Raw genomic sequence first — 22,761 nt, 5'->3', positions numbered from 1 at the left:
TAATTTTATATTCAAGCAATAAATTGAATAAAAGTTATTTTAGACTGTTCCTCTCATTGCAGATTTATAGATGGGACAGCTAAACCTCAAAAATTAACTGAGGAAATATTAGTCAGCCATTGACTGCAAAGTTTCTGAGTCTACAATATCTTCAGCAGTAGAAGGGGAGTTGAGATAATAAAGTTTGTTAATAGAAAAGGAAAAGATTTTAAGAATTTGGGATAATCAGACTCACAAATAGCCTGGGGGGTGCAATGAGGAGTTTACAGCACAGCTTTTTCAGGGAAAACACGGGATACAGAATTGTGTATAAACATTAAACATCCTGGACAATGAAATCACAGATTCTCAAAGTCCTCCAGGTTGGAAGAAACCTTCAAGGTACTCTAGTCCAGTCATCAACACTGAACAGGATGACTTATCTATCTGATTTATCCATCTGATTTATCCATTTATCTGATTTATCCATCTGATTTATCCATCTGATTTATCTGGATGGGGCCTGGAGCAGCCTGGTTGAATGGAAGGTGTCCCTGGACATGGCAGGGGGAGGAACCTGGAGGAGCTTTTTGGTCCCTTCCAACCCAAACCAGTTTGGGATTCTGGGATTCTCAGTCATTTGCACTTTCCTTGTCTTTATCCCAGAGCCTGGCCTGAGTGGTGGCTGCTGGAAGCTCAGGGACAAAGCTGGAGGCACAAACACATTTTTCTGCCTTCCATGGTGTCAAAGTAAAGCCATGAAAATGAAAATTCTCTCTTGGTTTTAGCTCTCATACTGGGGTGTAAAACTGCTGCCAGTTCATCTTTCCAGTTCTTGATTATTTTAATATTTCTAAATGCCATAGGAGCTCTCAGCATCCTCTTATCATCACAGACATCATCCCCACACTCCAACCTCAGCAAAAAACAGAGGGAAAGCCCAATTTCCTGCCCAATAACTGCACACACTTCTAATGTGACATGAAAAGAAATTCAAACAGGGAAGAGATAGTTGGAGAAATATCTACCCAGGGGGAAGGAAAATCATCCAAACCTTGATTTCTGCAGCAAATGGCTCACACATGGTTAAAACAAAATAGCAAGGAAAGAGAGTAAAGAATGTTGTGCAACAAACTCACTCCTTAACCTGACCCAGCTCCTGTGACAAGTAATTTTTAAACATTCTTAGTAATCCCTGATATTTTTCTTAATAAAAGTGGCTGCAGTGCAGAGACTCAAGGACAAAGAATAATTAAGTTATACCTCTAAAGTACATTAAACCATATTCAAAGCAAATGGTAACATTAATTCACAATAAACCTGCAGAAACATCACTTGATAAATTATAACCCGTGCCTTTTTTGTACTGTGGAAAAAATTCTTTTGGACCTGGAGAAATCTGCTTCTCTTAGCACAAAGGATGTTCTGCACCAGTTGGTTGTAGACAAAAATGCCTTCAAAGATGCCAGCACAGCCTCTGGAAGAGCAAACCTCAGGAAAAAGAGAAATTTGGGAGGTGTAGAGCAGGGAGAGCGGTGAGGAGGCTGCAAAAACACCTTCGTGCCCCAAAGTGGCTCGATCAGAGACGTGAAAGATGCAAATTAGGGAAAATTGGGACAACTTTCCATTACAATGAGGAAGACTGGGATAGCCCGAGGTCAGTTTAGGATGTGGAAAAAGGCACTTTTGACCCAGGCTTTCTCTTTCTCCAGGTGTGCCCAGCATGAGTTTTAAATTAATACGGGCTGGAGGATTCAGCTCTTCAAAAATTAAATTGTTATTCCATAGAGCAGTTGCTGCCTAGATGCATTTGTAAGAAATAATAATTTCCCTCAAAAAAAAAAAAATCATTAAGCAGAAGGGCATCGAAATTAGTTACAGAAACAACCACATTTGTGCTGATCTTTGGCCGCTGTAAATCAGCATAACCTGGATGACTTCAAAGGAAATTGTGCCAATGCACAGCCCTGGGAATCTGCTCTGCTGCACTTAAACTCTGCCCAACATCTTGACATCCTGAGCGAGTTCAGTGTTTATTCTGTGGCACTAAAAGGACAGGAATACACACACACACACACCTTTCATCTGCTCTCAGCAAATTGCTGGCGATTTCTCCTTGGCTACCACGCTCAGCTGTGGCCACAGAAAGGTTGTCCAGCTGCTTGGGAGCGCATTTAAATATGAATTGGAACACGAGTGTTCCATGGAAATTTGGCGGCTCCCAGCTCTCCCTGGCTTTGTCCTCCTGGAGATTGTTTGTCCCTCCTTTCAGCTCAATAGCTTCTTTCAAATTATAACAAACAGGGATGCTGGGGAATACCAGGAAACAGCTCCAAAGATGTTGTGCTCTTTTATATTCCTGGGCATGTCACTTGCTAACAGCTCTTCCAAACTGGAACAAGGGCGACCGAAATTCCCCACTCCTGAGAAAACAAACAAACCAACCCACCCACCCCCTGGAAACAAAGAGAAAAAAAAAAAATATTTCCTCAATTAGGCAGCTAAAAAAAAAAAAAAAAGGGTTCAGAACCTGGCAAGACTTATCCATGTGTGGGCACCTCGCTTTTCTCACTCCTCTGGCTCATTTCAAACGGATTCCATCAAGAATAATGGCCAAGAACTGGTTCTTGGTCTTCCCTGGAAAAAAAATAAGGTACAAAGTAAATGAGATAAACTGTGCTGCAGGAATATAAATTAATGATGACTTCATAGCAGACCTTCTCACTTTGCATAAGATTAATTAGAATAAGTGGCTGAAATGGGAGCTAGAACTTCTTTCAAAGCTTGGATTTTCATGGGTGCACCTATTTCTTATCAATTTTACAAACTGGAATACAAGTCGAGATTCAGATGCATTGATTATTGTCAGATTCCAGTCTCTAGAAAAAGCAGTAGTGCAGAGGAATTAATACTATTACTAATATTGCTATTAGCACTGTTATTTTCCTATCTGTCCACTATGACTCTGCTTCATTTTCTAGGGGGAAAATAAAAGTGCAGCTAAAATATGCTCTTATGTAAGTTTAAAAAGATCACAAAAGAGCAAATCCTCATACTTTTTTACCCCAAATACCTCTGTTGGCTGCTGACAGGCAGGGCAAGTTATCCCAGACACAGACCTTTGTGATCCAGAATTTCTCCCTTTCCTAATCTACCTACACGGAAAGCAGTTTTCTCTAATGAAATCAGAAAATGGCAGTGGCAATTACTGCATGTCCAGAGCATGTTTCCAGCCTTTATCCTTTCCCTGATGGTCCCAGACTCGTGGTATGGGGAAGCTAAATTTTTTTTTAAATGTCATCGCTTTTGTCACTTTAAGTTCTATTAAGATTGGTTATTGACTTTATGTATAATTAATGGCTTCCAAAGTCCTACATTTTTACACGTGATAAACCCTGGTGCTGAGAAAGGAACAAATTCCTGTTGTTTTTTGCCCTTCCCTCTTCCCCACCCAGGAGGAACAGGAGTCACTTGAACTAAAGCCCTACGGCTTCTCCCATGAACGTGTCTGGATGTTTCTCACTTAGCTTGACGTGACAATTATTAGACCTGGCACATATAAACACAAAAAGCAAGAGGCATTAACAGGTCTATTCACCAAGGGTTCTGCACCCTTTGCACAAAAAAAAAAAAAAAAACTTTAAATAAAAGTAACATGCCTAAATTGTGTAAATGTCAAGGTTTTCTTATTCATTAATTCCTCTCTCTTTGATGTGCAGTGCTCCCAACTCTGTCTCTGCTCAATGGAGAAGTGCTGGACTGATAAAAACCGACTCATCCTGGCACATTCCTGGTCTCACAAAGGATGCAGACTTGGACCATGATCCAAAAATGCACTTATGTGCATTGCACCTACGGAGAAGCATTTGTTTGGAGCTCATTTCCCCCTGCCCCGAGAGGACTGGCAGCCACAGCAGGGCTGGGAACAGCTCCACCGTGTCCTCCTGGTGCCCCACTGCATCTGAAGGGAAAACAAAGAAAGAAGTGGAGAGGAAAGTTTTGTTTTGCCACCTTTGTGCTGTTCTGGAGAGCTTCTGCCCCTGAGACAGAGGGTCACTGTGGTCATCCCACCCACAAAGGAGCAGAAGCTTTGATGGTGACTCCACACTCTCAGCAATCTCCACCCTTGCAGAAGTGACAGCATCTCAGAGGAGAGACCATGGGCTCGTTGTTTATTGCAATTCTAAGTGTGGATATTGTCCTCTGCCACCATTTCAGGCTGTGCCAAGGCAGGCAGCAACAGGGAGCTGCCAGGATTCCAGGATGGAGTAGAAAACCCAGCCTTTGGCTTTGACCTGGACACCTGGCACCTTGAAGGGGTTTGTGGAGATGGAGGGGGGCCTCTTCCTTTTACAGGGAGATGCTGAGCTCTTCCACACAATGTAAAAGAATGTTTACTTGTCTCTTTCTTTGGGGGAATTCAGTTTCCATAGAAAAATGATTTCTTTATGTACCAGAAAAATACCTGAGACTTTCAGTCATAGAATGATGGAATGGTTTGGGTTGGAAGGGACCTTAAGGATCATCTCATTTCAACCACCATGGGAAGGAAAATTTCACTAAACCAGGTTGCTCAGAGCCTGAACAATTCCATATAACCCCTACAGAAACAAAATCCCCTGTCCTCAAAGTCCTTAAATCCACTCAAAATGCCTGTAATTAATCCCCTGACCAGCAACAGCTTCAGTGAGACAGTGAGGAAAGAGAGGCAGCAGATTTGAATCCCCAAACTCACCTCTGTGGCTGTGTGAGGTCACTTTCTTGCTCCTGCCTTCCCCCCAGTGACATTGGTGGCGTGTGGCACTGGCACAGATGGTGGCTGTGGCACAGGCAGAGCATGCCAGCTGTCTGGGACACAGGTGTGGATGCTCCTGCTCACTGCTCCCTGCAAACCACACCTCCAGGAGCCAGGCTCCAAGCAAAGGGACCTCACCCACAGCTCCACTTCTCACTTAGCTGGTGAAGAAAGATCACAAGCAAAAACGTCTCTTAAAGGCAGTTCTGCACAATGCCTGAATTGATAAACTATCAGGATTTTGTCATAGTGAACATATTGTAACAGCCATTATTATGCACTCTTGAAACACAGATCCATCCATAAAGCAATTTGAGAACGAGGCACCAGTTATTCAGGCCCTTGTTGTAATCCAAATATCTGCCTTATCCCAAATGGCACAGGCAGCTGCCCACACGTCCATGAAATATGGAAACAGGCAGGAGAAAATCCAAGAGTCATCACCACTTGGGGGTAACATCACCTCGGCTGCACGGTGATTTTCAAGTTACTGATGTTTATTTTCAAATCCATGGCCCTACAGATCAGAGGGAAGTCACTGTGGGCTGTATTTTTCAGTGAGTGGCAGGAGTGATGACATCAATAACCAACTCCCATCAGTGATGGAAGAGTTTCCCATTTCCCTTCAGCACCACCAACAGCCATTCTCCAACGCTGAGCTGCTGGCATATCAAACACACTCATTGATGAGGAATGGGGAATTATGGAAAAGTCCTTCCACCATCCACCAGGGTTTTTATTAATAGCTCAGCCCTTGGCTTTTGGACAAAGTGAGAATGTTCTGTCTCTCCATGGGAATTGGGAAAACAATTGCCAATTGGGAATTGGGAGCAGCCACCAGCTGGAATCCAGGGAAAGGCACTTCACCCCAGCCATGGCTGTGGGGTGGTTTAGGGCTCTGGTTTCCTGGCTCTGCCAAATGGAAAGAGCAGGGGTCAGGGAAGACACACAAGGGAAAGAAAGGTTTGGTGGAGTGGCAATTTTACAGCAAATTTTCATCAAAGAGGAGCAGCCACAAAGAAAGGGGAAACACAAGACAGGTGATGCAGATAAAGCAGTCTGAGTCTTCCTACACCTCCCACGAATATCTGGATGTCAGCTGAGCTGTGAGGATGCTCAGGGGTTTTGCCAGGGTTGTGAGATTTCACTTGGTTTCCCTGGAAATTCTGCCTTTCAAAGGCCAATTGGTGTTTCTCCTGTTTTTCAACTTGGCTTTCTGCACACAAATATCAACCAAAACACCCCAAAAACAGATACTAGGACAGTCATAACAAGACCCCACAGAATCCTGGAATCACAGAATTGTTTAACTTTGGAAAAGCTCTCTAAGATCAAGACTTCCAGCACTGCCAAGTCCATCACTTGTGCCACATCCACAGTTTTTTGAATGCTTCCAGGGATTGTGATTCCACTATTTCCCTGAGCACGTGGCTTTAGATTTCTCCAGCAGTTAATACATTCCAGGCTATTACCTGGTCAAGGCTAAATTTGTGTACACAGATAAAGGTTTGTTTAGAACTTCAGCTGATCTCATGAATCAGTCTAGAAAAAGAGGGGAAAAAAAGCTGTGAAATGTTGAAGAAAACACCAAATCTCATTTCACCTGAACAGGGGTGCAAGGATAAAGGAGGTCTGAACCCTTCCTCTCTGGTCTGGTCTTGAAACATCATGGTGCTCCTCTAAAACTGCAGCTCTTCAACAAAACCATCAAAGCCAACATGAGAAGGGCTTTACTGAGTAGTTTTTAAATTAATTGGTTTGTCTTGGGTTTTTTTTTCTGGGGGAGTTGACTAGTGAGTCTTCACAGAAGCTGAAGAAAGATAAAAATGCTGAAGACTCGCTGCCTTGTGGCACCCAATCACCACTGCATGAATACCAGGAAAAAGTAGGAGCATGTCTCCAACTGGGATAGCAAAACCCAGCCTGGTGGAGCAGCACACGTGGTCCCTCTTGGCTGCTCCATGCAATACCTCCTTTGTTTGCTCCTAGCACAGCTATTTATATCACACACTCAACTGAAAGGCAAGCGGCCAAAGGTTTGCTTTTTAGGGTTAGTTTGGGCAAACGCCCAAACCTCTGGATGCTAAACTCTCCAAACCACCAGGGTTTGCAGAATTAGGTTAGAAATCACACACAAATGGGCTTTCTCCAAAATCATTTTTGCACTCCATTTGTAACAGAACCACTCTCTTGACGTGCTTTTATATTTTCCTATCAAGATCTAACCAGGATATGAAAGCACTGAATATTAAAGGAGAAAAAAAAATGACAAGTTAACATTGCCCAACCTGATTGGAAATACAGTGCAAGAAATAACATTGCTGCAGTGGAGGGAATACGTCCTTCACTCGGGAATACAGTGCTGGATCTGGTGGTGAGGCATCAAAAATAGATTTCATTTTAATTAAACAGATTATAGAGGTATTAATAGAGGGGAGAGAGACCCTCCTGAAAAGAAGAGAAATGGCAGCTGAGCCATAAGAAATGTCATGAACAGTTCGTTCCAGAGGTTTCTGTGAGCTCAGGGGTGCTCCACGCTCCCCATGGGACAATGTCCTGCCTGTACAGGGGACGACTTGGCCAGCACGGCCTGAGCTCACATTTCCAGCTTATTTTTGGCCCTGAAGACCTGATGCTCCACTTGGGCCAATCCATCTTCATCTCTGGAGCAGGGAGAGTGATTGTGCCAGCAGGGACCGGGTCCTCTAACGCTCAGCTGGGCAGCGCCGGCGAGCTCGGTGCCACGGCCCTCGTGTGCCAAGTGACCACCCAGCCAACGTGCCAGGCTCGGGCTGGCAGCCAGCTCCTGACAGGCACATTCCCAGCTGCTCTGGCTCGTGTGGGGTAGCCAGAAATGTGAAGGAGACCACGCAGAGCCCTTTGCCTGGAGCTGGGGGATGCTCACGTGCAGGTCCTGAGCAGAGCCAGATGATTCGAGGTGTGGTTTGGATGGTTTACCTTCTAAACAGAAAAGTTTGGGGAAGGTGGCAATATTTGGGAGGTAGGTTTGGGGGAAAGGAGCGCAACTCCATCACCATCCACACCCCAGCACAGCTGTTTGAGACATAAAATAAGGTAAGCAGCTTTCTGCACAGAAAAAAATTCTTTAAAAGCTTCCTAAGGTTAAAATATTATTCTAAATATGATTCTGGAATGTCATTCTGTTTGAAAAACACCTAAAAACCACCTAAATGCTACGTTTGAAGAACAAAGGTTATTTCAAAACACAGGATTAATTAGTAAAACATTTTGAAAACTGTTCTGTGATTTGTTCTATAATTTTTCAAGCTGGGATATTCGTTGAAACAAACCCTGTGAATGGCTCCCTTTTGAATGACTCAGCATTTTCCCCAAGGAAAGGTGTCATTCCATATTTGTCAGCCATCCCTACCCTGAAACATCATCAAGCCCCACCATATGGATCCCTCCACCCAGAAATGTCCTTCCAGCCAGGGATCTTACCCAGCAGGCAGCTGCAAACCAGTTGTTGTTTTTTTTTCTCCCACCAGTATCTTTCACATTTGTGTTGCATCCTACAAAAACTCTCCTTTTCCCTCTGTTACAAAGACCTGCAGGCTGGAATTATGAGTTGCAACTCTTAGACAAGATACAGATGTACACATTAGGCCACTGCATCCATTCTCCTTATTAAAGATGAAGTTCCACTTTATATATTTAATCTTGCTTTAGTTAACATTTCAAGTGCAAGACAAAATGCTTCATGTCTTCCTTAATAATGGATGTAACCAAGCAATATCCCTTAATACAGAATTGTGTTGCTTTTTAATCAAACTCTCTATTGCTTTCTTCTTTTAAATTACAGATGATCTGTGCCTTCCCAGTTTGTCACTCAGCAATGCAGCAATTCCACAAAAACACATATTTTTAAAAAACCCTGAGAAACATCTTGTAATATTCATGCAGCAATGCTGTGTCTTTTTAAACTTTCACTATCTGTGTATTTTAAAGCATTTTTTCCAATGCCCTTGCTACCTAATTTGAGAAACAAATCCACAATCCTGAGCAAAACTGAAGGTGGACATATGTGTCCTTGTCTAGCCACTAATGTCCACTATTCCCATGTTTTACAGTGGTTCATCAGCTCCCTCCTTTAAAGAATTTGACAGGAGCTTTTTGCCTTTGGCAATCCAGTTGCAGTCTCATTCTACATCTGTTTTGATTGTCAACCTAATTCTGAGAGCAGTCAAAAACCTAGTCAGATCTCTCATGAATATCTTGGCAGGTTATGGCTTATTTAGGCTACGAGTGGCTCTGTTGGAACAGCATCCAAATATACTACAGATTGACTTGCACAAATATAAATCCCTCAGTGTTCACAATTCCTTCCTGCAAACAATTAGGAAAATGCCTCATTGAGCAAAGATGCAAATAACAGTCTGCAGCACCTCCACCAAGTTGTGCCCTGGCTGGAGCTCAGCCTCCCTGCCTGCCTCAGTTTCCCTCCTTCCCTGCCTGCCTCCTTCCCTGCCTTCCTGGCTTCTTCTCTGCCTGCTTCCCTGTCTCCACCCCTGATTCTCAGCCTCCATCCCTGTTTCCCTACCTTTTTCTTTCTCTCTCCCTGCCTGCCTGCCTCCCTCCTTCCCTTCCTCCCTCCCTCCCTGCTTGCCTCCTTCCCTTCCACTCTGCCTCAATTCCTGCCTCCATGTCAGCCTCCCTGCCTGCACCTCTGCCTCCATCCCTGTCTGCCTCTCTCCTTCCCTGCCTCCCGACCTCCATCTCTCCCTGCTTTGCCTCCCTGTCTCAAATCCTGCTTCCATATCTACTTCTGCCTGCACCCCTTCCTCCATCCCTGAATCCCTGCCTTCATCCCTGCCTCCATCCCTGAATCCCTGCCTCAAATCCTGCCTCCATGTCTATCTCTGCCTTCACCCCTGCCTCCATCCCTGCATCCTTGCCTCCATCCCTGCATCCCTGCCTCAAATCCTGCCTCCATGTCCACCTCTGCCTGCATCCCTGCCTCCATCCCTGCCTCTCTGCCTCCTTCCCTGTCTCCCAGTCTCATTGCCCATCTCCCTGCCTGCCTCCATCCCTGCCTTCCTCCTTCCCTCCCTGCCGTGCCGCAGCCCCAGCTGCACGCGGGCTGAGCTCTCCTCCAGCTGCAGCAGCAGCAGCAAGGTGAAGCGCGGGAGCTCTTCAGGGAGGGGAGAGCAAATTAAAGCTCACTGCAGGAAAGTTGTGCCCCTGGCACTCTGCTCATGCAACAGCTGCAGATACAACAACGATCATCTGACATTCTGACATATACGTTGAGCAAAGCAGCGAGCGAGCCAACGCCGACACAACCTCGCGCAGGGCTCCGAGTCCCAGCCTTGAGCAAAACAGGTGTATGACATCCTGTTGCCAGTCTTCAGAGGTTATGGGCACGAGGAGAGACATCTGAGAGAGGAGCAGATGAAAATAACAAAGAAGGTTAAGGCTCGGGTTGACAAGCTCATTGATAATGTTTTAGGTGGAACAGACCTGCACGTTGACTACAAATTGCTCCTAATGCCTCCCGTAGACTGCAGGCCCCAGTCGAAGTGAAAATGGGCTCATTCATTACTTTCTGCGAGCAAATTTCTGCGAAAAAAGGAACCACTGCGACCCAGAAACTCCAGCTGTCCTTGGGGGCCGAGGCTGCAGAGCTGTCTTGGTGCCAGAGGAGCAGCATTATATTATGCGGCCTTCAGGCTTCCGTGTAAATAAACGGGAGCAATGAAAATCCTTTAGTAAATATTTTTGAATTTGGTGGAAAATCCTGTTGCAGCATTTTGCTTTTTAATGTTCTGAGACTAATTGATTATCTAATAGGAGGCAAGGACACTGCCAGGAAAGGCAATGCTCTCGTGTTAGCATCCAGGACGTGGCTCTTTGTGAAATTTCACTGGAAAAAAATCGCGTTCGGAGAAGGATTTAAAATCCAGTCTCCTACATTTTCACACTGTAGACATTGTGGCCCAGAAACAGCACATGGGCTGCCATTCCTGGAAGTTCATTGCTTCAAGTCACATAGCTCCCTAGGCTAATCAGCCTTTACTAAGTTGCCTTATTTTGGGGAAAGAAAACACATATTAAAGTGAGGCCATGTCTCCATAAAAGATGCTCGGAAGAGCACTGTTGGATATTAAAGTTAGCATCTGCTATTGTCTGGTTAACAATTGGCAATTACCATTAGTTTCCACTGTGGCTGATGGAGTCACAGATGGCTGATTGAGTCAAGTAAGTGCACTTATTCCTATGGAGGGGTGTGCTGTAGCAGGAAAATACTTACACTCACATCACATGCAATCCAGGCAGAAAGTCATGAGGAGGCTTCCAAAAAGTCACTTCCAGCTTGTCTGGCCTGTTTGAGATAAATCCCAAAAGATGCTGTAAAGAAGGGCTGTAAAAACAGAAAAATAGGATCCAAACTGCAGTCAGGGGTTAATACACACAGAGAAAATCAATTTATTGTGACCTGCAGAGGTACCACTGTCATTACAGGTAAAGCTGCTGGGAGAAATTTGGGTGACTTCTGTTCTTTTTTAATAAAACTGGCTTGCTCTACAGCACATTAAAAACATTCTGCTAATCACAATTTATCATGCTTAGTGGAAAATCTTCGCCACTTGGTTTGCATGTCCTTAATTAGAGATTTAATAAGTAGACAACTGTTTAAACACAGTCACTTTGCCCATGAATATCATTCACCTTGGTTTGATTTAACACCTATAACTGCTAATACATTGTGCCATTCCATAATGGGACTTCTATGCCTCTCATAATTCTGAGGGATTAAAATCAAGTGTGCCTTTCACATCTGCATGTTGAAATTATGAATTCCTGATAGTTTTTACCTGGTGTCTGTTGCACTTTTCACCAGATCTTGATATTTCTCACTGTTGTCATGGCTCAAGGGATGTCCCCCTCAACTGGAGGACTGAGACAGGAGTTCTGCTGTGGGTTGTCCTTTCCCAACAGGAGCATCCCTACCCTGCCCTACCCAGATCCAGTCCAACACCCACCCAACACCTAAAGATGTTTAAAAATACCCAATCCCTGGCAATGCCAATGGGAGCCAGGCACCTCCAGCCCCCTGACACCACTGCTTCTGTTACTGTGAGAACCAAGTTTTGCCAACCTCTCCCATGCCAACCACAGCCACTCACAAATCCTGTTCTTATCCTCCCTGGAACACTTTGAGGATTATGATCACTTGCCTTGAGCCAGCGAGAGGATCAGCTGAGCTTGGAACAACTGCAGACAGCACAGGAGAGTCAAATGAGGCTGAGGCCACCAACTGGCTCTTGACCATCTCAGGGGAGTTTGGATCAGGTCCTGAGTAAATCCCAGGTGTGTTTTGCTTTGAAAAAATTTTCCAAGATTAGTTTTCCAATCCTATTATATCTTCAGAGACTCCAGACATTGTTGGATGTGAAGGTGTTCGTAGCAGGGATTTGGAACTAGGTGATCTCTAAGGTCCCTTCCATCCCAAATCATTCTGTGATTCTACGTGGAGACCTAGAAATGAAAAATAAAAAAAATTTAAAAAAACAAACAAGCAAGCCAGTGAAACTCCTTTGTCTCTCTCTTGTTTCTGACAGACATTTTCAAAGCACCTTTGCCAACCAGTTCTGAAAAAGCAGCATTACCATTTTCTGTGAAACTCTCTCCAGGGTGTGTTTACAGCACGGGGAGAGGATGAGGTGAGGACACATCACACCCGTGGCAGGGGCTCTGAGGAGTGGTTTTGGTGCTCTTAGCTCAGTGCCTGGGCTCCCTCCAGCCCAAACCTCCCCGATTTGGCAGCGAGCTCAGGGTTTGTTCTGCTGAGCTCTTCCCCGGCCGCGCACCCAGCCCTCCCTCACCGCTGCCTCCCTTCCCTCCACGCTTCATTCACTACCAAAAAGCAAGGGAGAAAACCCCCAAATCAGGCTCACTGTCGAGCTATCCCTCCCATTTCTGAGGGTGACTGCCAAGCTAGCACACAGATGATTTTTCTTGGCATCTTTATTTTTCGATGATGTTTTTTCAACGCTTAGCATTAAGCTGAAATATTGTTTGCCAGGGATCACTGCCCATCAGGTGCTTTATTACAGATGAAATTAGATTTCTTTACAGTTGCACTGGAAGAGGAGAGAGAGATAATGTGAGTAGCTTTTTAAAACTGACAGTCATTTCAGCAAAGCAGGAAAATACACACTACCCCTCCCTGATCAAAACTGTTTCCCTTATCCCTCCCAAATTAAAATTTGATTTAAACAAACAAATAAATAAATAAATGAGAGGGAAAAAAACCAGCTAAATGTATTTATAGTACTGAGAATATATTTTTTCCAGCATGGATATTTTTATTCCTACAGATTTACCCGTCGGTTTCCTGGGTTTCACTCAGCGAGCAGCAGCCAAAATCCCACAGCTTTTTACACGAGGATATTCCCAAGGAATATCTTCTCCAGGGAGAGGAAGGGGAAAAAAAAAAAAAAAAAAAAAAGAAATAACACAACCCTAAAGGTAAGTTTTGGGAACATTTGGTGCCAGTAAGACAAAGCTCGTTGCCGCGGTGCCCGGCGCTGGCAGAATTCCACGCGATCCCGCCCGGTGCTCCGCTGTGCATCCTTCTCCTGCTCAGGGAAGGCACAATAAACCAGCCAACATTGGCTCCCACACAAAACATGTTAACTTCAGGACATGCCAGGCAGCTTCCCAACCCGTGTACGCTTTCAAAAGGGCAGATTTATTTTCAAAGGAAACTCCTTTTGCACGTTTCTCTCTGAAGCCGCTTTAAAAGGGTTTGGTGGGGTCTGGGTGGGATTTTTCTGAAGGGGAGGGGGAGGTCAGAGAGATTTTTTTTGGCCTCCAATCCAGCGAAGAAACCTAAATTTTGCACCTGCATAACGCTAAAGGCAGAGGCTGGATAAAGCTGTAAATTGTTTAACAGCCAATCTGGAGAAGGAGCAGCGCTCAAAAACATAATACCTCTGGAAGGCTGGAGGCAAGATTCATTTAAACAGTTTTCACTGTCATCGATGTCACCAATTTGAAGCTTGTCTTGTTTACCGGATGAAGGTTTCACACTGTGTCAATGTTCTGCCAGGATTCAGCATTAAAATGAGCAGTTAGTACAAGTCAGCCATAAACATGGCAGATCTGTTAGACTGGCAGAAGCCACCGCGAGCTCCCTGGTGCAGCTTTTAAGCACTTGGCATGCTGCTAGCTCAAACTGGAGAGGGGGCTGTGAGCATCATTTGGGCCTGAGTGCAATGCACTTGAAATAATTACTTTAATCAGCAAAAGTTAATTACTTTAAATCATAAATTAATGGCGGAGCATTTGGCAGAGCCTGATGTGTGTGGCGAAGCTGTCAAGCAAAAATCACAGGTGAACCTGCGACCCCGTCTCAATATCACTGGATGAAAGAAAGGAGCTCACCTACTGTGCGTGCCACTTCTGCCACATTAAAAAGAACTCTTTGTAACAGGAGAACAGCCACCTTAAACTGTCACCTATAAAAAAGGGACTATAAACAAGCAGATTGCTGCTAAGCAGGTGCTGCTGGAGGAGTTGGCCCTTGATAATAATAAGATCTTAAAATGGCATCTGCCTTTATTTTATAGCACAATTGGAAAGATGGTTAAAAGTAATAAACCCAGCTGATATGTTTTATGAGTTAGTAGTTAGCAGTGTTGGTGGGGGAGGGATCCAAGATTTGGGGGGGAGATGCTGAAGACTGGGAGCAGCTTGAAGGCGCATTGAGGAGAGGGAGAGGGCACATCCCCAGCCCCACACTCCTTAGGCTGCATTTCTTATTTCACCTGACAGCCACTTCCAATTTGAGGCAGCACCATGAAGAGCCCAGGAAAGCAATGAAAACCCTTCTGCAAATCCATCCTCTATACCCACCCCTTAAGGAAGAGCTCACACTCGGCTGAGTTTATGTCGTTGCTTAGGAAGACAAGGTGTGTTTCATTAAAAAAAACTTTTGGACTTTTTACCCATTAAAAAAATAAATTATAACGAAATAATTAAAAATAAACTGCAAGTTTATAATAAACAACATCAACAATTTGTTAATGAAAACAGGAAGATAAGGCAAGGCTATGTAGCCACCACACTGAGCTCTGAGAGCATTGAATCAATTCCTGGAATTCAGAAGAGAAGGAGAGCAGAGAATGTTTGGAGAATAATGAAGTTGGGAAAAATGCCTACAGCATTTAGGAAAGTAAGATAAAATTATATCATAGCAAAAATAATTTGGGTTTTTGGAGGGGAAAGGGAGAATGTTTGGACTTAAGGTCATGAGCATATTCATGTCTAGGGCCATCCATGTACTTAATACACACATTAAATATTGATAGAAATACTAACACATGCATCAAATATAATTCATTCTCTAAATTAACTTTGATTACAGAATCAGACTCTCCAAAGGAGGGAAAAAGCTCTGGGTACCTCAATACTCTGAATTTTTTCAGGGTGATTCAGCAATCCCAGTTCCATAATGCCAGTGCCTTAAGGGCAGCTTGCACTCTGCTCAGAGTTGTCTATGACACCTAAGGAGAAAACAAAGGTGAAAAAGTGTTATGGGCTGCATTCAAATCTAGGAAGTATTTTCACAAAATACATCAGGATAGAATTTTATTTTTTTTTACTGGTACCTAAGAAAACCCCTTTATCTCCCACCCAACCTCCTGTCTCATAGAAAGCCTCCAAAAGGAAGAAGGACTTTGCAGAGCATCTCTCAGATGATGTGCTCTGACTGCAGTCCTGGCGACCTTGGATTAGAGAATTCCCCCAGGGAAGATGTCTCAGACCCTGCAGTCATCCCTCCCATCACTGACCTTCACCCACTGCTCCCTGGACAATTCCCAGGGTTTTGGGACACAGGGTGTGGAGCAGGCACCTAAAGCCAGAGGTTGGTACTGCAGATTCACTGGGTGGATTTCACTGTATTTTAAACTACCAAGTTTTTCAACTTTTACTTCGGCAGGGAGTAACAAATTCTTAAATTTGCATAGGGCTGCTGTTCTGTCTCTTTCTGGTGAACCTCAAAAATACCTAGTCAGAAATCCCAAACTGCTTCTTTGCCCCAAACAACCTCCCACTGCAATTTTGTCCCTCTCTAGTGTGGAAGAGGAACCATCAGGAACCTCTGTTGCCAAAAGCACTGTGGAAAACTGTTGATTTAGGCTGTGCTGAGGTTTGCTCTGCAGCTCAATAATTCACAAGTGTCCAAATGAGCTCTGCATTGACAGCATTATTGGTGCCCCTGCTAATCCTACAAAACACACCAAACTATAGAGCAGCATTTTGATTAAATTCCTCAACTTTCCATGATCCTAGACGCTGTTTTATGCATGACCTTGAATGCACATAACCAGAAATTTTCAATTCACAGAGACCTTCTCTTTGCAAAATATGGTAAGTGCATCAGGAGCGGATGTCTAAGTAACAGCATCCAAAATTTAATCAAAGATTGCCTTGGACAACTGCAGAAAGTCAGGCTCTCCCTCAGCGAGATAACTTGCCAGAATACTCATTGCAGAGGTTGCCAGAGAGGTGACTGAATACACAGGCTGAAATTACTTCCCTGGGCTTTCCTTTGTTGCACAGAGGTGCTAAAGTTTTTAATATTACTGTTTATTATAGATGTCCTTTTAGTCTGCAGCAGCTCAGGTCAGCTGTGGTGGATCCCGAGGTTGGGACCTCCAGTGGTGCAGAGGAGCAAACATCCCCTTACACTCCCTGAAAAAAGGGTGTCAAAGATTTCAGGGCAAGGAGAGAAGAAAAGGAGCAGAGCAGAAGGGAGGAAACTGCACAGACAGTGCCATGGGGAGCAAGGAGTGGGGGCTTTTCCCCAGTCACTGCCACCACTACAAGCACCAGCTTTTCCACATAAAATAATGAAGGAAATTTAATTGTTGAGCCAACTACAATGAAGTCATGGCAGCCCAGGTGGACGCCCTGGGTGCCACACTGAGCTCTGCCCCACGGCTGCTCCAGCCAGCACCTCCCTAAAACCAGCAGACACAGTTTTTCCATCTCCAGGGCAATATGGCCTCAAAACACCAAGCTTAGTCTGGAAGGTGTTAGCAAATCCAAGGGAATGTGGATTTCTTTATGAGCTCCTCAACACATAAAATCACTCATGCTCTGCAAGAAGCTGGTCTGCTCATCTGGCACAGAGCTCCCCCAGGTTCAGCGTGCAGGAGCCCTTTGGAACAATAAGCTGGAACGCAACAGTTTGCATTGCAAAACCTCAGCTAGCCTCAATATTTACATCTGCTGGCCCCAAATCTCTGCTCTGCACCCTTTTTGCCAGGCCCTGTCCCTGGCAGGAGCTGAGCACACAGTGGCACTGATGTGCAGGGCCGGGCAGCTGCCAAAGCACGGAGAGACCCGGAGGCATCAGAGCGTTCCAGGCAGCAGGCACCACCAGGAGCAGCAACCTGGAGGGACAGGGAGCATGGAACTGTGCTCTTTCACAGTTGTTCAGGGATGTTTCATCCACTTCTTTATTAGTATTCCACCCTAAACACGCATTGAAGCAACTGGATGCTAAGAAAGGATGGACTTAACAGAGCATTCATTTTTTTTCTAATATTTTTTTCGTCCTCGGCACCCAGACTGTTTCAAATTAAAGAGAATCCGGCTTCAGGAGTCAGTGCTATTTTAATCATTCCAATGTGTCCAGTACAGGAGATGAACTCAAAAGGTGAATATTAAAAGTAGTTGTGGAATTCAGTCATTTCACGAATGAACACATAATAGCCAAAGGCAAAACCGGAAGGCAACTTCACTTCCAATCAGTGTTTTCATTTTATTGAAACCAGATTGGAATTCCTGGAAAGAAGCCTACATATCACGTCTTTAATACTAATTTTCATATACTCCAGTAAAACTGTCAGGGTGAATCAGTTGTTGAAGAAAGCTTCCTGTATAATTTACAGATGTACCTCCCTGTAGCCTGCGATTTCGTCCTGAATCAGAAATGTGGTTTTGATCACGCTCACAGATTTCCTCTCACCTGTGCAGGTTTGCCTCGGCTCTAATTTGATTATTAAAATGGGATGTTTTATGGCAAAGCTGGTGATAAAAGTGAGCCAGCTGCTGTGTACCAGCCAGGCTTTACCCACGTGCTGCTGCACATCCCCACGCACACCTCGCAGAGGAGCTGCACGTCTGAGCACAGGCACACAACCCCAAATCCATCTTCTCAGCATGAAACAACACCAGGAAACCAAACCACTCTGTCTGTTTGATGCAAACACCTCCCTAAAAACCATCAAAGAATCGAGAAGTGGCATTTCCAACGGGAGATAAGTGCAGCCCTTGGATGGTGGCTGTAAGAGCCTTTCCTCCTAAGCCCCACCATAAACCCAGCTCTGTGTTTTTGAAGCGGGGGCCAGCAGGGCTGGGTGGCCACCAGCCACAGAGGCCTCTCCGTTTTGCACTGATAGCTGCTCTTTTTGTTTCCCCACGAGCTGCCAGGCTGCCAAATCCTCCTGCCAAATCCCTTGCCTGCAAGCTCACAGAAGAAAGGAGAGCGAGAACACACCCGGGAGCCCCCCCTGTGTGTTAATTCCCTCAAGTGCTGCATTATTCCCACACTAGGAAGGAGGGATGGGGTCAGCACTGGGATGTGGGGTTGTTGTAGGGCTCCTCCAGCTTTAGGAAGTGTCAGCACTTCCATTAAAGCTCCATTAATCTGGGGTTTGTAACTCATCTCTAAAAATTTGCTCAGGCTGCAGGAACTTGGCAAGCAAGGAGCGTGTTGTGGGTTTTTGTTGTTATCCCCCCACAGTTGTTAAAAAATCCATGGTTTGGCTGCTTTTTAAGCATCTTTTGACACGTGTATAAAATGTTTATTAGTTTTAGACATTTTTGGGCTTGTGAAACTCAGAATTATCTTCATTATTAAAAAATGAAATTTAAGGAAGCTGGAGGGCATCTCCAGAGACTTTGACACAAATCCTGATGAGGCCACATGTATAAAAAAGAGTTTCCTTGTCTCAGACCTGTCTCCACCCATGTGCTTCACAAAAACAGGGCTCTGCACTGGCACAGGGAAAATTCCTTGGGGAAAAACGAGGCAGCACCAGGTGAGCTGGTCAAGCCATGGACAGGAGGTAGTGGTGCAATCACAGCCTGCTCCAAAACTGGGAAAAGAGCCCACTGATCCCCTCCCCAAATTCCAGCATCACAGCATCCAGACAGGTGATAAAAAAATCGGAGCAGAACATGGAAATCCGGTATTAAATATTGCAGTCTGTACTTAAACAATCTAACTGTGGGGGAAGGAGGAGAGAAAGTGCAGGAAAAGAGCTGAGGAACCCGTGGTTAACCAGCCAAATATCACATACAAAGGATTCCCTCAGCCAAAACCTCAATTTGGCTTTTTGGGGTGAAGGTGTGTTGTGTTCTCACACTGGGAGTGGGGCAGCAGTGCCCTGGCATCCAACTCCCAGCACCTCAAAACAGCAAGATGCTGAACAGCCCTACCCCAAAATAAACCAGAATATACCCAATCCAACTTATCTTTATATTTAAATTTCTGTCAGCACCATCTATGTCAATCCCTGATCCTTTTTAGTTTTTTTTTCCAAAATACAGGATGATTTTCTTCTTTTAAGTATTAAAAAAAGTGCTTTAAAAATGTAGCAGCACAAGTGGGTTAATGCATGAGCCTCTCACCTCCAGAGATGTGGTTTCAGAGTTTGGTTGGGCTGTCACATCACAGGCTCAGGGCTCCCTGGCACGTCTGGATGCAGCCATTCCATCACTGGGATGAAGGGACGGGTTATCACAGGGCAAGGCTGCAGCACAACACAAGAAACGAGGTTAGGAATTACATAAACTTGGAATTTCCAAATTAGATTCAGCTCTTTTTCCAGCTGACAGCTAGATCCAGCAGCATCCATGTATTTAAAGTATATGGAAGTTGGGTGGAGGTGTTGTTTGCTTGACACCCTGATGGGATTGGGATTTTAAAAACACATATTGAGGTCTGCTCAGGCAGCAAAGCGTGTAAACACACCTCGAGCTTCAAGGCTATGCTTCAAACATTTTTGATACGTGATATATTCTAAATATTTATTGTTCATGCTGCATAATTAACTTTGAAAGGTGTTGTTTTGAAGGGTGCTGAGGCCCAGAGTGGTGCCTACACCTGGAGTTTGGGGTGCTGTGGAAGAAACTCTCGGAGCACCAAGGGTGCGTCACAGCAATCCAGGCCAATTACAACATCCCATGGAATGGAATAATTCCTCTGGAGCTCTTCCCTGCAGTGTGGGGTAAAAGTCCCAGTAGGTATCCAGCACTCCCTATGGAATGGGGGAAGAAAAAAAGCATATATTGTTTATTTCTGTTGTGACAGATGAAAACTGAGAATTTTCAGCATCCCCAGACAATTATCAGGCTTGTCTCTCATTGCCTGACTCTGCCTTTTCCCAAACTCAGACTTACAGATTGATCCCAAGGGATTGCTGCCTCTAGAGTCCTCCAGACATTCTTCTGGAGTCATTCCTTGAAAAGTCCAACCCAAACCATAATTCCCCTACTCATGCTTCTAATTAAAATATCCCCATATCTAGTCTGCATTAAGCATACACATCCTCGTTCTGCCATCCCTCTGAACAGCTTTTCCTCAGGATTTTCAGACCTGCATGAGTGGAAAATTTGCCTTCCCAGCACCTCTCTTCTCCAGTGTTGCAGCAACCTCAACTTTGAGTAGCTCTCAGTGAATGGATGGAAATTAAGAATAAATTATAGTACATGAACAGCAAACCCAAATCCTTCAAAAGGCACAGACATGGAAATTTCCCTTAAACAAGGAAAAGGGTAAATACCAATTTAACTGTTAAATGCAACTGGAAATATTTTGCTTCCTGAATTTCCCACTGCAATCTGTGAGATTTCTCTGTGTTTGGTCTCTTTCCATACTTTTCCTTCAGCTCCTACTGCAGATCCCATCACTTCCCAACAGCCCTGGGAGGATGGATGGTCCCTCCAACCTCATAGGGCAACTCTTTTCTTTTTGGTTTTGCTGAACTATGTCACAGATCAAATAATGTCACAACTGCATTTCAAAAGATGAAGATTTTTTTTTCCTCTCTGTCTCCCTTAAAATTTACACAAGGTGATATGGAACTTTTAAACTTTTTTCTGTGTGTGATACTGAGTTATCAGTGACCAGCCCACAATCCCGTGGGGAAGGCAGGGACATCTCCAGCAGCAATCCAAAGGCATTGGGTGAGCACAGCCCTAAACACCTTCTGAAGTAACCAGAATAAAAGAAGAAACAAGAATATTTCTGTGTATTAATATGGAAAATACAGAAAACCTCGGAACTTTAACACAAATCTCTAATCCACAAGCATTCACATCAGTGCCTCCTGCAGCATTTTTGTTCCATCAAATCATAAATCCCTCCAATCCCAGGAGGGACCAAGAAACACCTGGAGGAACGAGAGTCCAAGATTCCATTTGAGCACCAAAGCTCATAAAAGGGTTAAAAGGATGGATCCTGGGAAGCATTTTTTGTAGTGCTTGGGCATAAAGCAGAGATAAGGCTTGGGATCCTAAAGTACAAACTGAGGACTCCCCTTTCCTGGCAGAGCACCAAACCAGCAGATCTGCAACTTCCAGCATCATTTCATCACTGTGGAAACCTGGATTCCACCAGATGAGGCTTCCTGCTGAAATAGTTGTCATTTTCTTGGAGGCTCTGGAAGCAGAACCAAAAGCCTCTTCACTGTGGACAGGGGCACTGGGGAAGGTGGGGAAGGAATAACCCTTAAAAAAAGAAAAGCATGAAAAGCAAACAGGAATTTCTTAGTTAAAGCCTAAGTTCCAAGTGCAGAGTCAGATTTTCTTACCTGAATTTTGGAGAAGCAGCAACTCCCATTCCTTCTGCTTTCCTGGGAGACACAGAGGACCCTGGTCAAGGAGTGGCTGTTGGTGCTGCATTTTTGCCAGGACGTGGCAGGGAGTGTCCCCCTGCCCCAGCTCAGTTCCAGCCTTGGCTCAGGAGGTGATTCCTCATTCACCAGGGAAGTGTCACTGCAGGACATCGTGTGCCTTCCCCGGGGAGGGATTCAGAGGGCTCCTCCCAGTAGGAAGTGATCCCTTGGGATGAGGGGATGTGCATGACCCTGACAGCATCTCCCACTTGCAGGATTCCCATTTTTTAAGGACTGAGCAGCTTTGGCAGCCAGCAGTGCCCATGAAATCCCTGTTACATAGGAGAGGGAGATGGGAAGGACACGCTGCCACCTTCACCGTGCCCTTCAGTGTAACTCACAAACCTCAAGAGCTGCTGCTTCAAATTCCAACTGTTTTTTCTCCCTTCATTTTGATTTCCAGTGCCTCAAACAAACGAGCCTGGGGCTGGCAGCAAGCATTGTGCCTTTTGGAGCAGGATGAGGAAAGCCTTTGTCCTGGCTCTGGAGGGCAGCCAGAGCAGAGGCCTCTGCATGGAAAGACATGTGCCTGGAGAAGGCAATATTTTGTCATATTTTCCCCCTTTTGGTTAGTGTCCAATATCACATCTTGGGTCACCTGGTGCAGACAATTAAAAAGAAAATCCCACAAACATTGGGAATAGTTGTAGAAGGCCTGAAAGAAAAATAGGGGGGGAAAAAAAAAATCAATTTTCCAAAAATAAAACCTCTCTCAAAAAGCATATCCAAACAGCCAGCACTCAGCACTGTGAATAAAATTATCAGACCCAATAAATATTTTATGCTGCCATTCTAATTGCCAAAAAAAAAAGTTAATTTCTGAAGCAAAGTTTCTTTTTTTTCCCCCTCATCTTTATTTTTAAACCCTTAACATAACGACTGAATGCTTAATACGAACTTGATAAATTTTTAAAAGCTTGCTTTGGGGGGAAAAAAAAAAATAATAATAATTCAAAGCCGAACTTGAGCAGGAGACCACAGGGAAGTGTCTAATCTTTAGTCGGACGCCTGGCACAGCCCCGCTCCGGCCGGTGCCAGCATTGCATT

At 44.6% G+C, this 22,761-nt stretch overlaps 1 long non-coding RNA gene across 4 annotated transcripts in view; it reads right to left on the bottom strand.

The window, feature by feature from the left end:
* Positions 1-22,289, bottom strand: part of LOC148223065 (uncharacterized) — a 41,145-nt gene extending 18,856 nt beyond the window's left edge. For all 4 annotated transcript variants that reach the window (XR_015805222.1, XR_015805220.1, XR_015805221.1 and 1 more), the window contains exons 1-6: positions 21,631-22,289; positions 19,448-19,569; positions 11,974-15,306; positions 11,046-11,156; positions 4,715-4,935; positions 2,510-2,616 (exon numbers count right to left, since the gene is read on the bottom strand). This is a non-coding gene — a long non-coding RNA (uncharacterized LOC148223065). The remainder of the gene's footprint in view (positions 1-2,509; positions 2,617-4,714; positions 4,936-11,045; positions 11,157-11,973; positions 15,307-19,447; positions 19,570-21,630) is intronic.
* Positions 22,290-22,761: the final 472 nt, after the last annotated feature.

This window comes from Sturnus vulgaris, chromosome 8, assembly GCF_052056855.1.
Source record: "Sturnus vulgaris isolate bStuVul1 chromosome 8, bStuVul1.hap1, whole genome shotgun sequence".
Lineage (NCBI taxonomy): Eukaryota > Metazoa > Chordata > Aves > Passeriformes > Sturnidae > Sturnus > Sturnus vulgaris.
The sequence above is the reverse complement of the archived record's forward strand: the minus strand, read 5'-3'. Positions and strand labels throughout refer to the sequence as shown.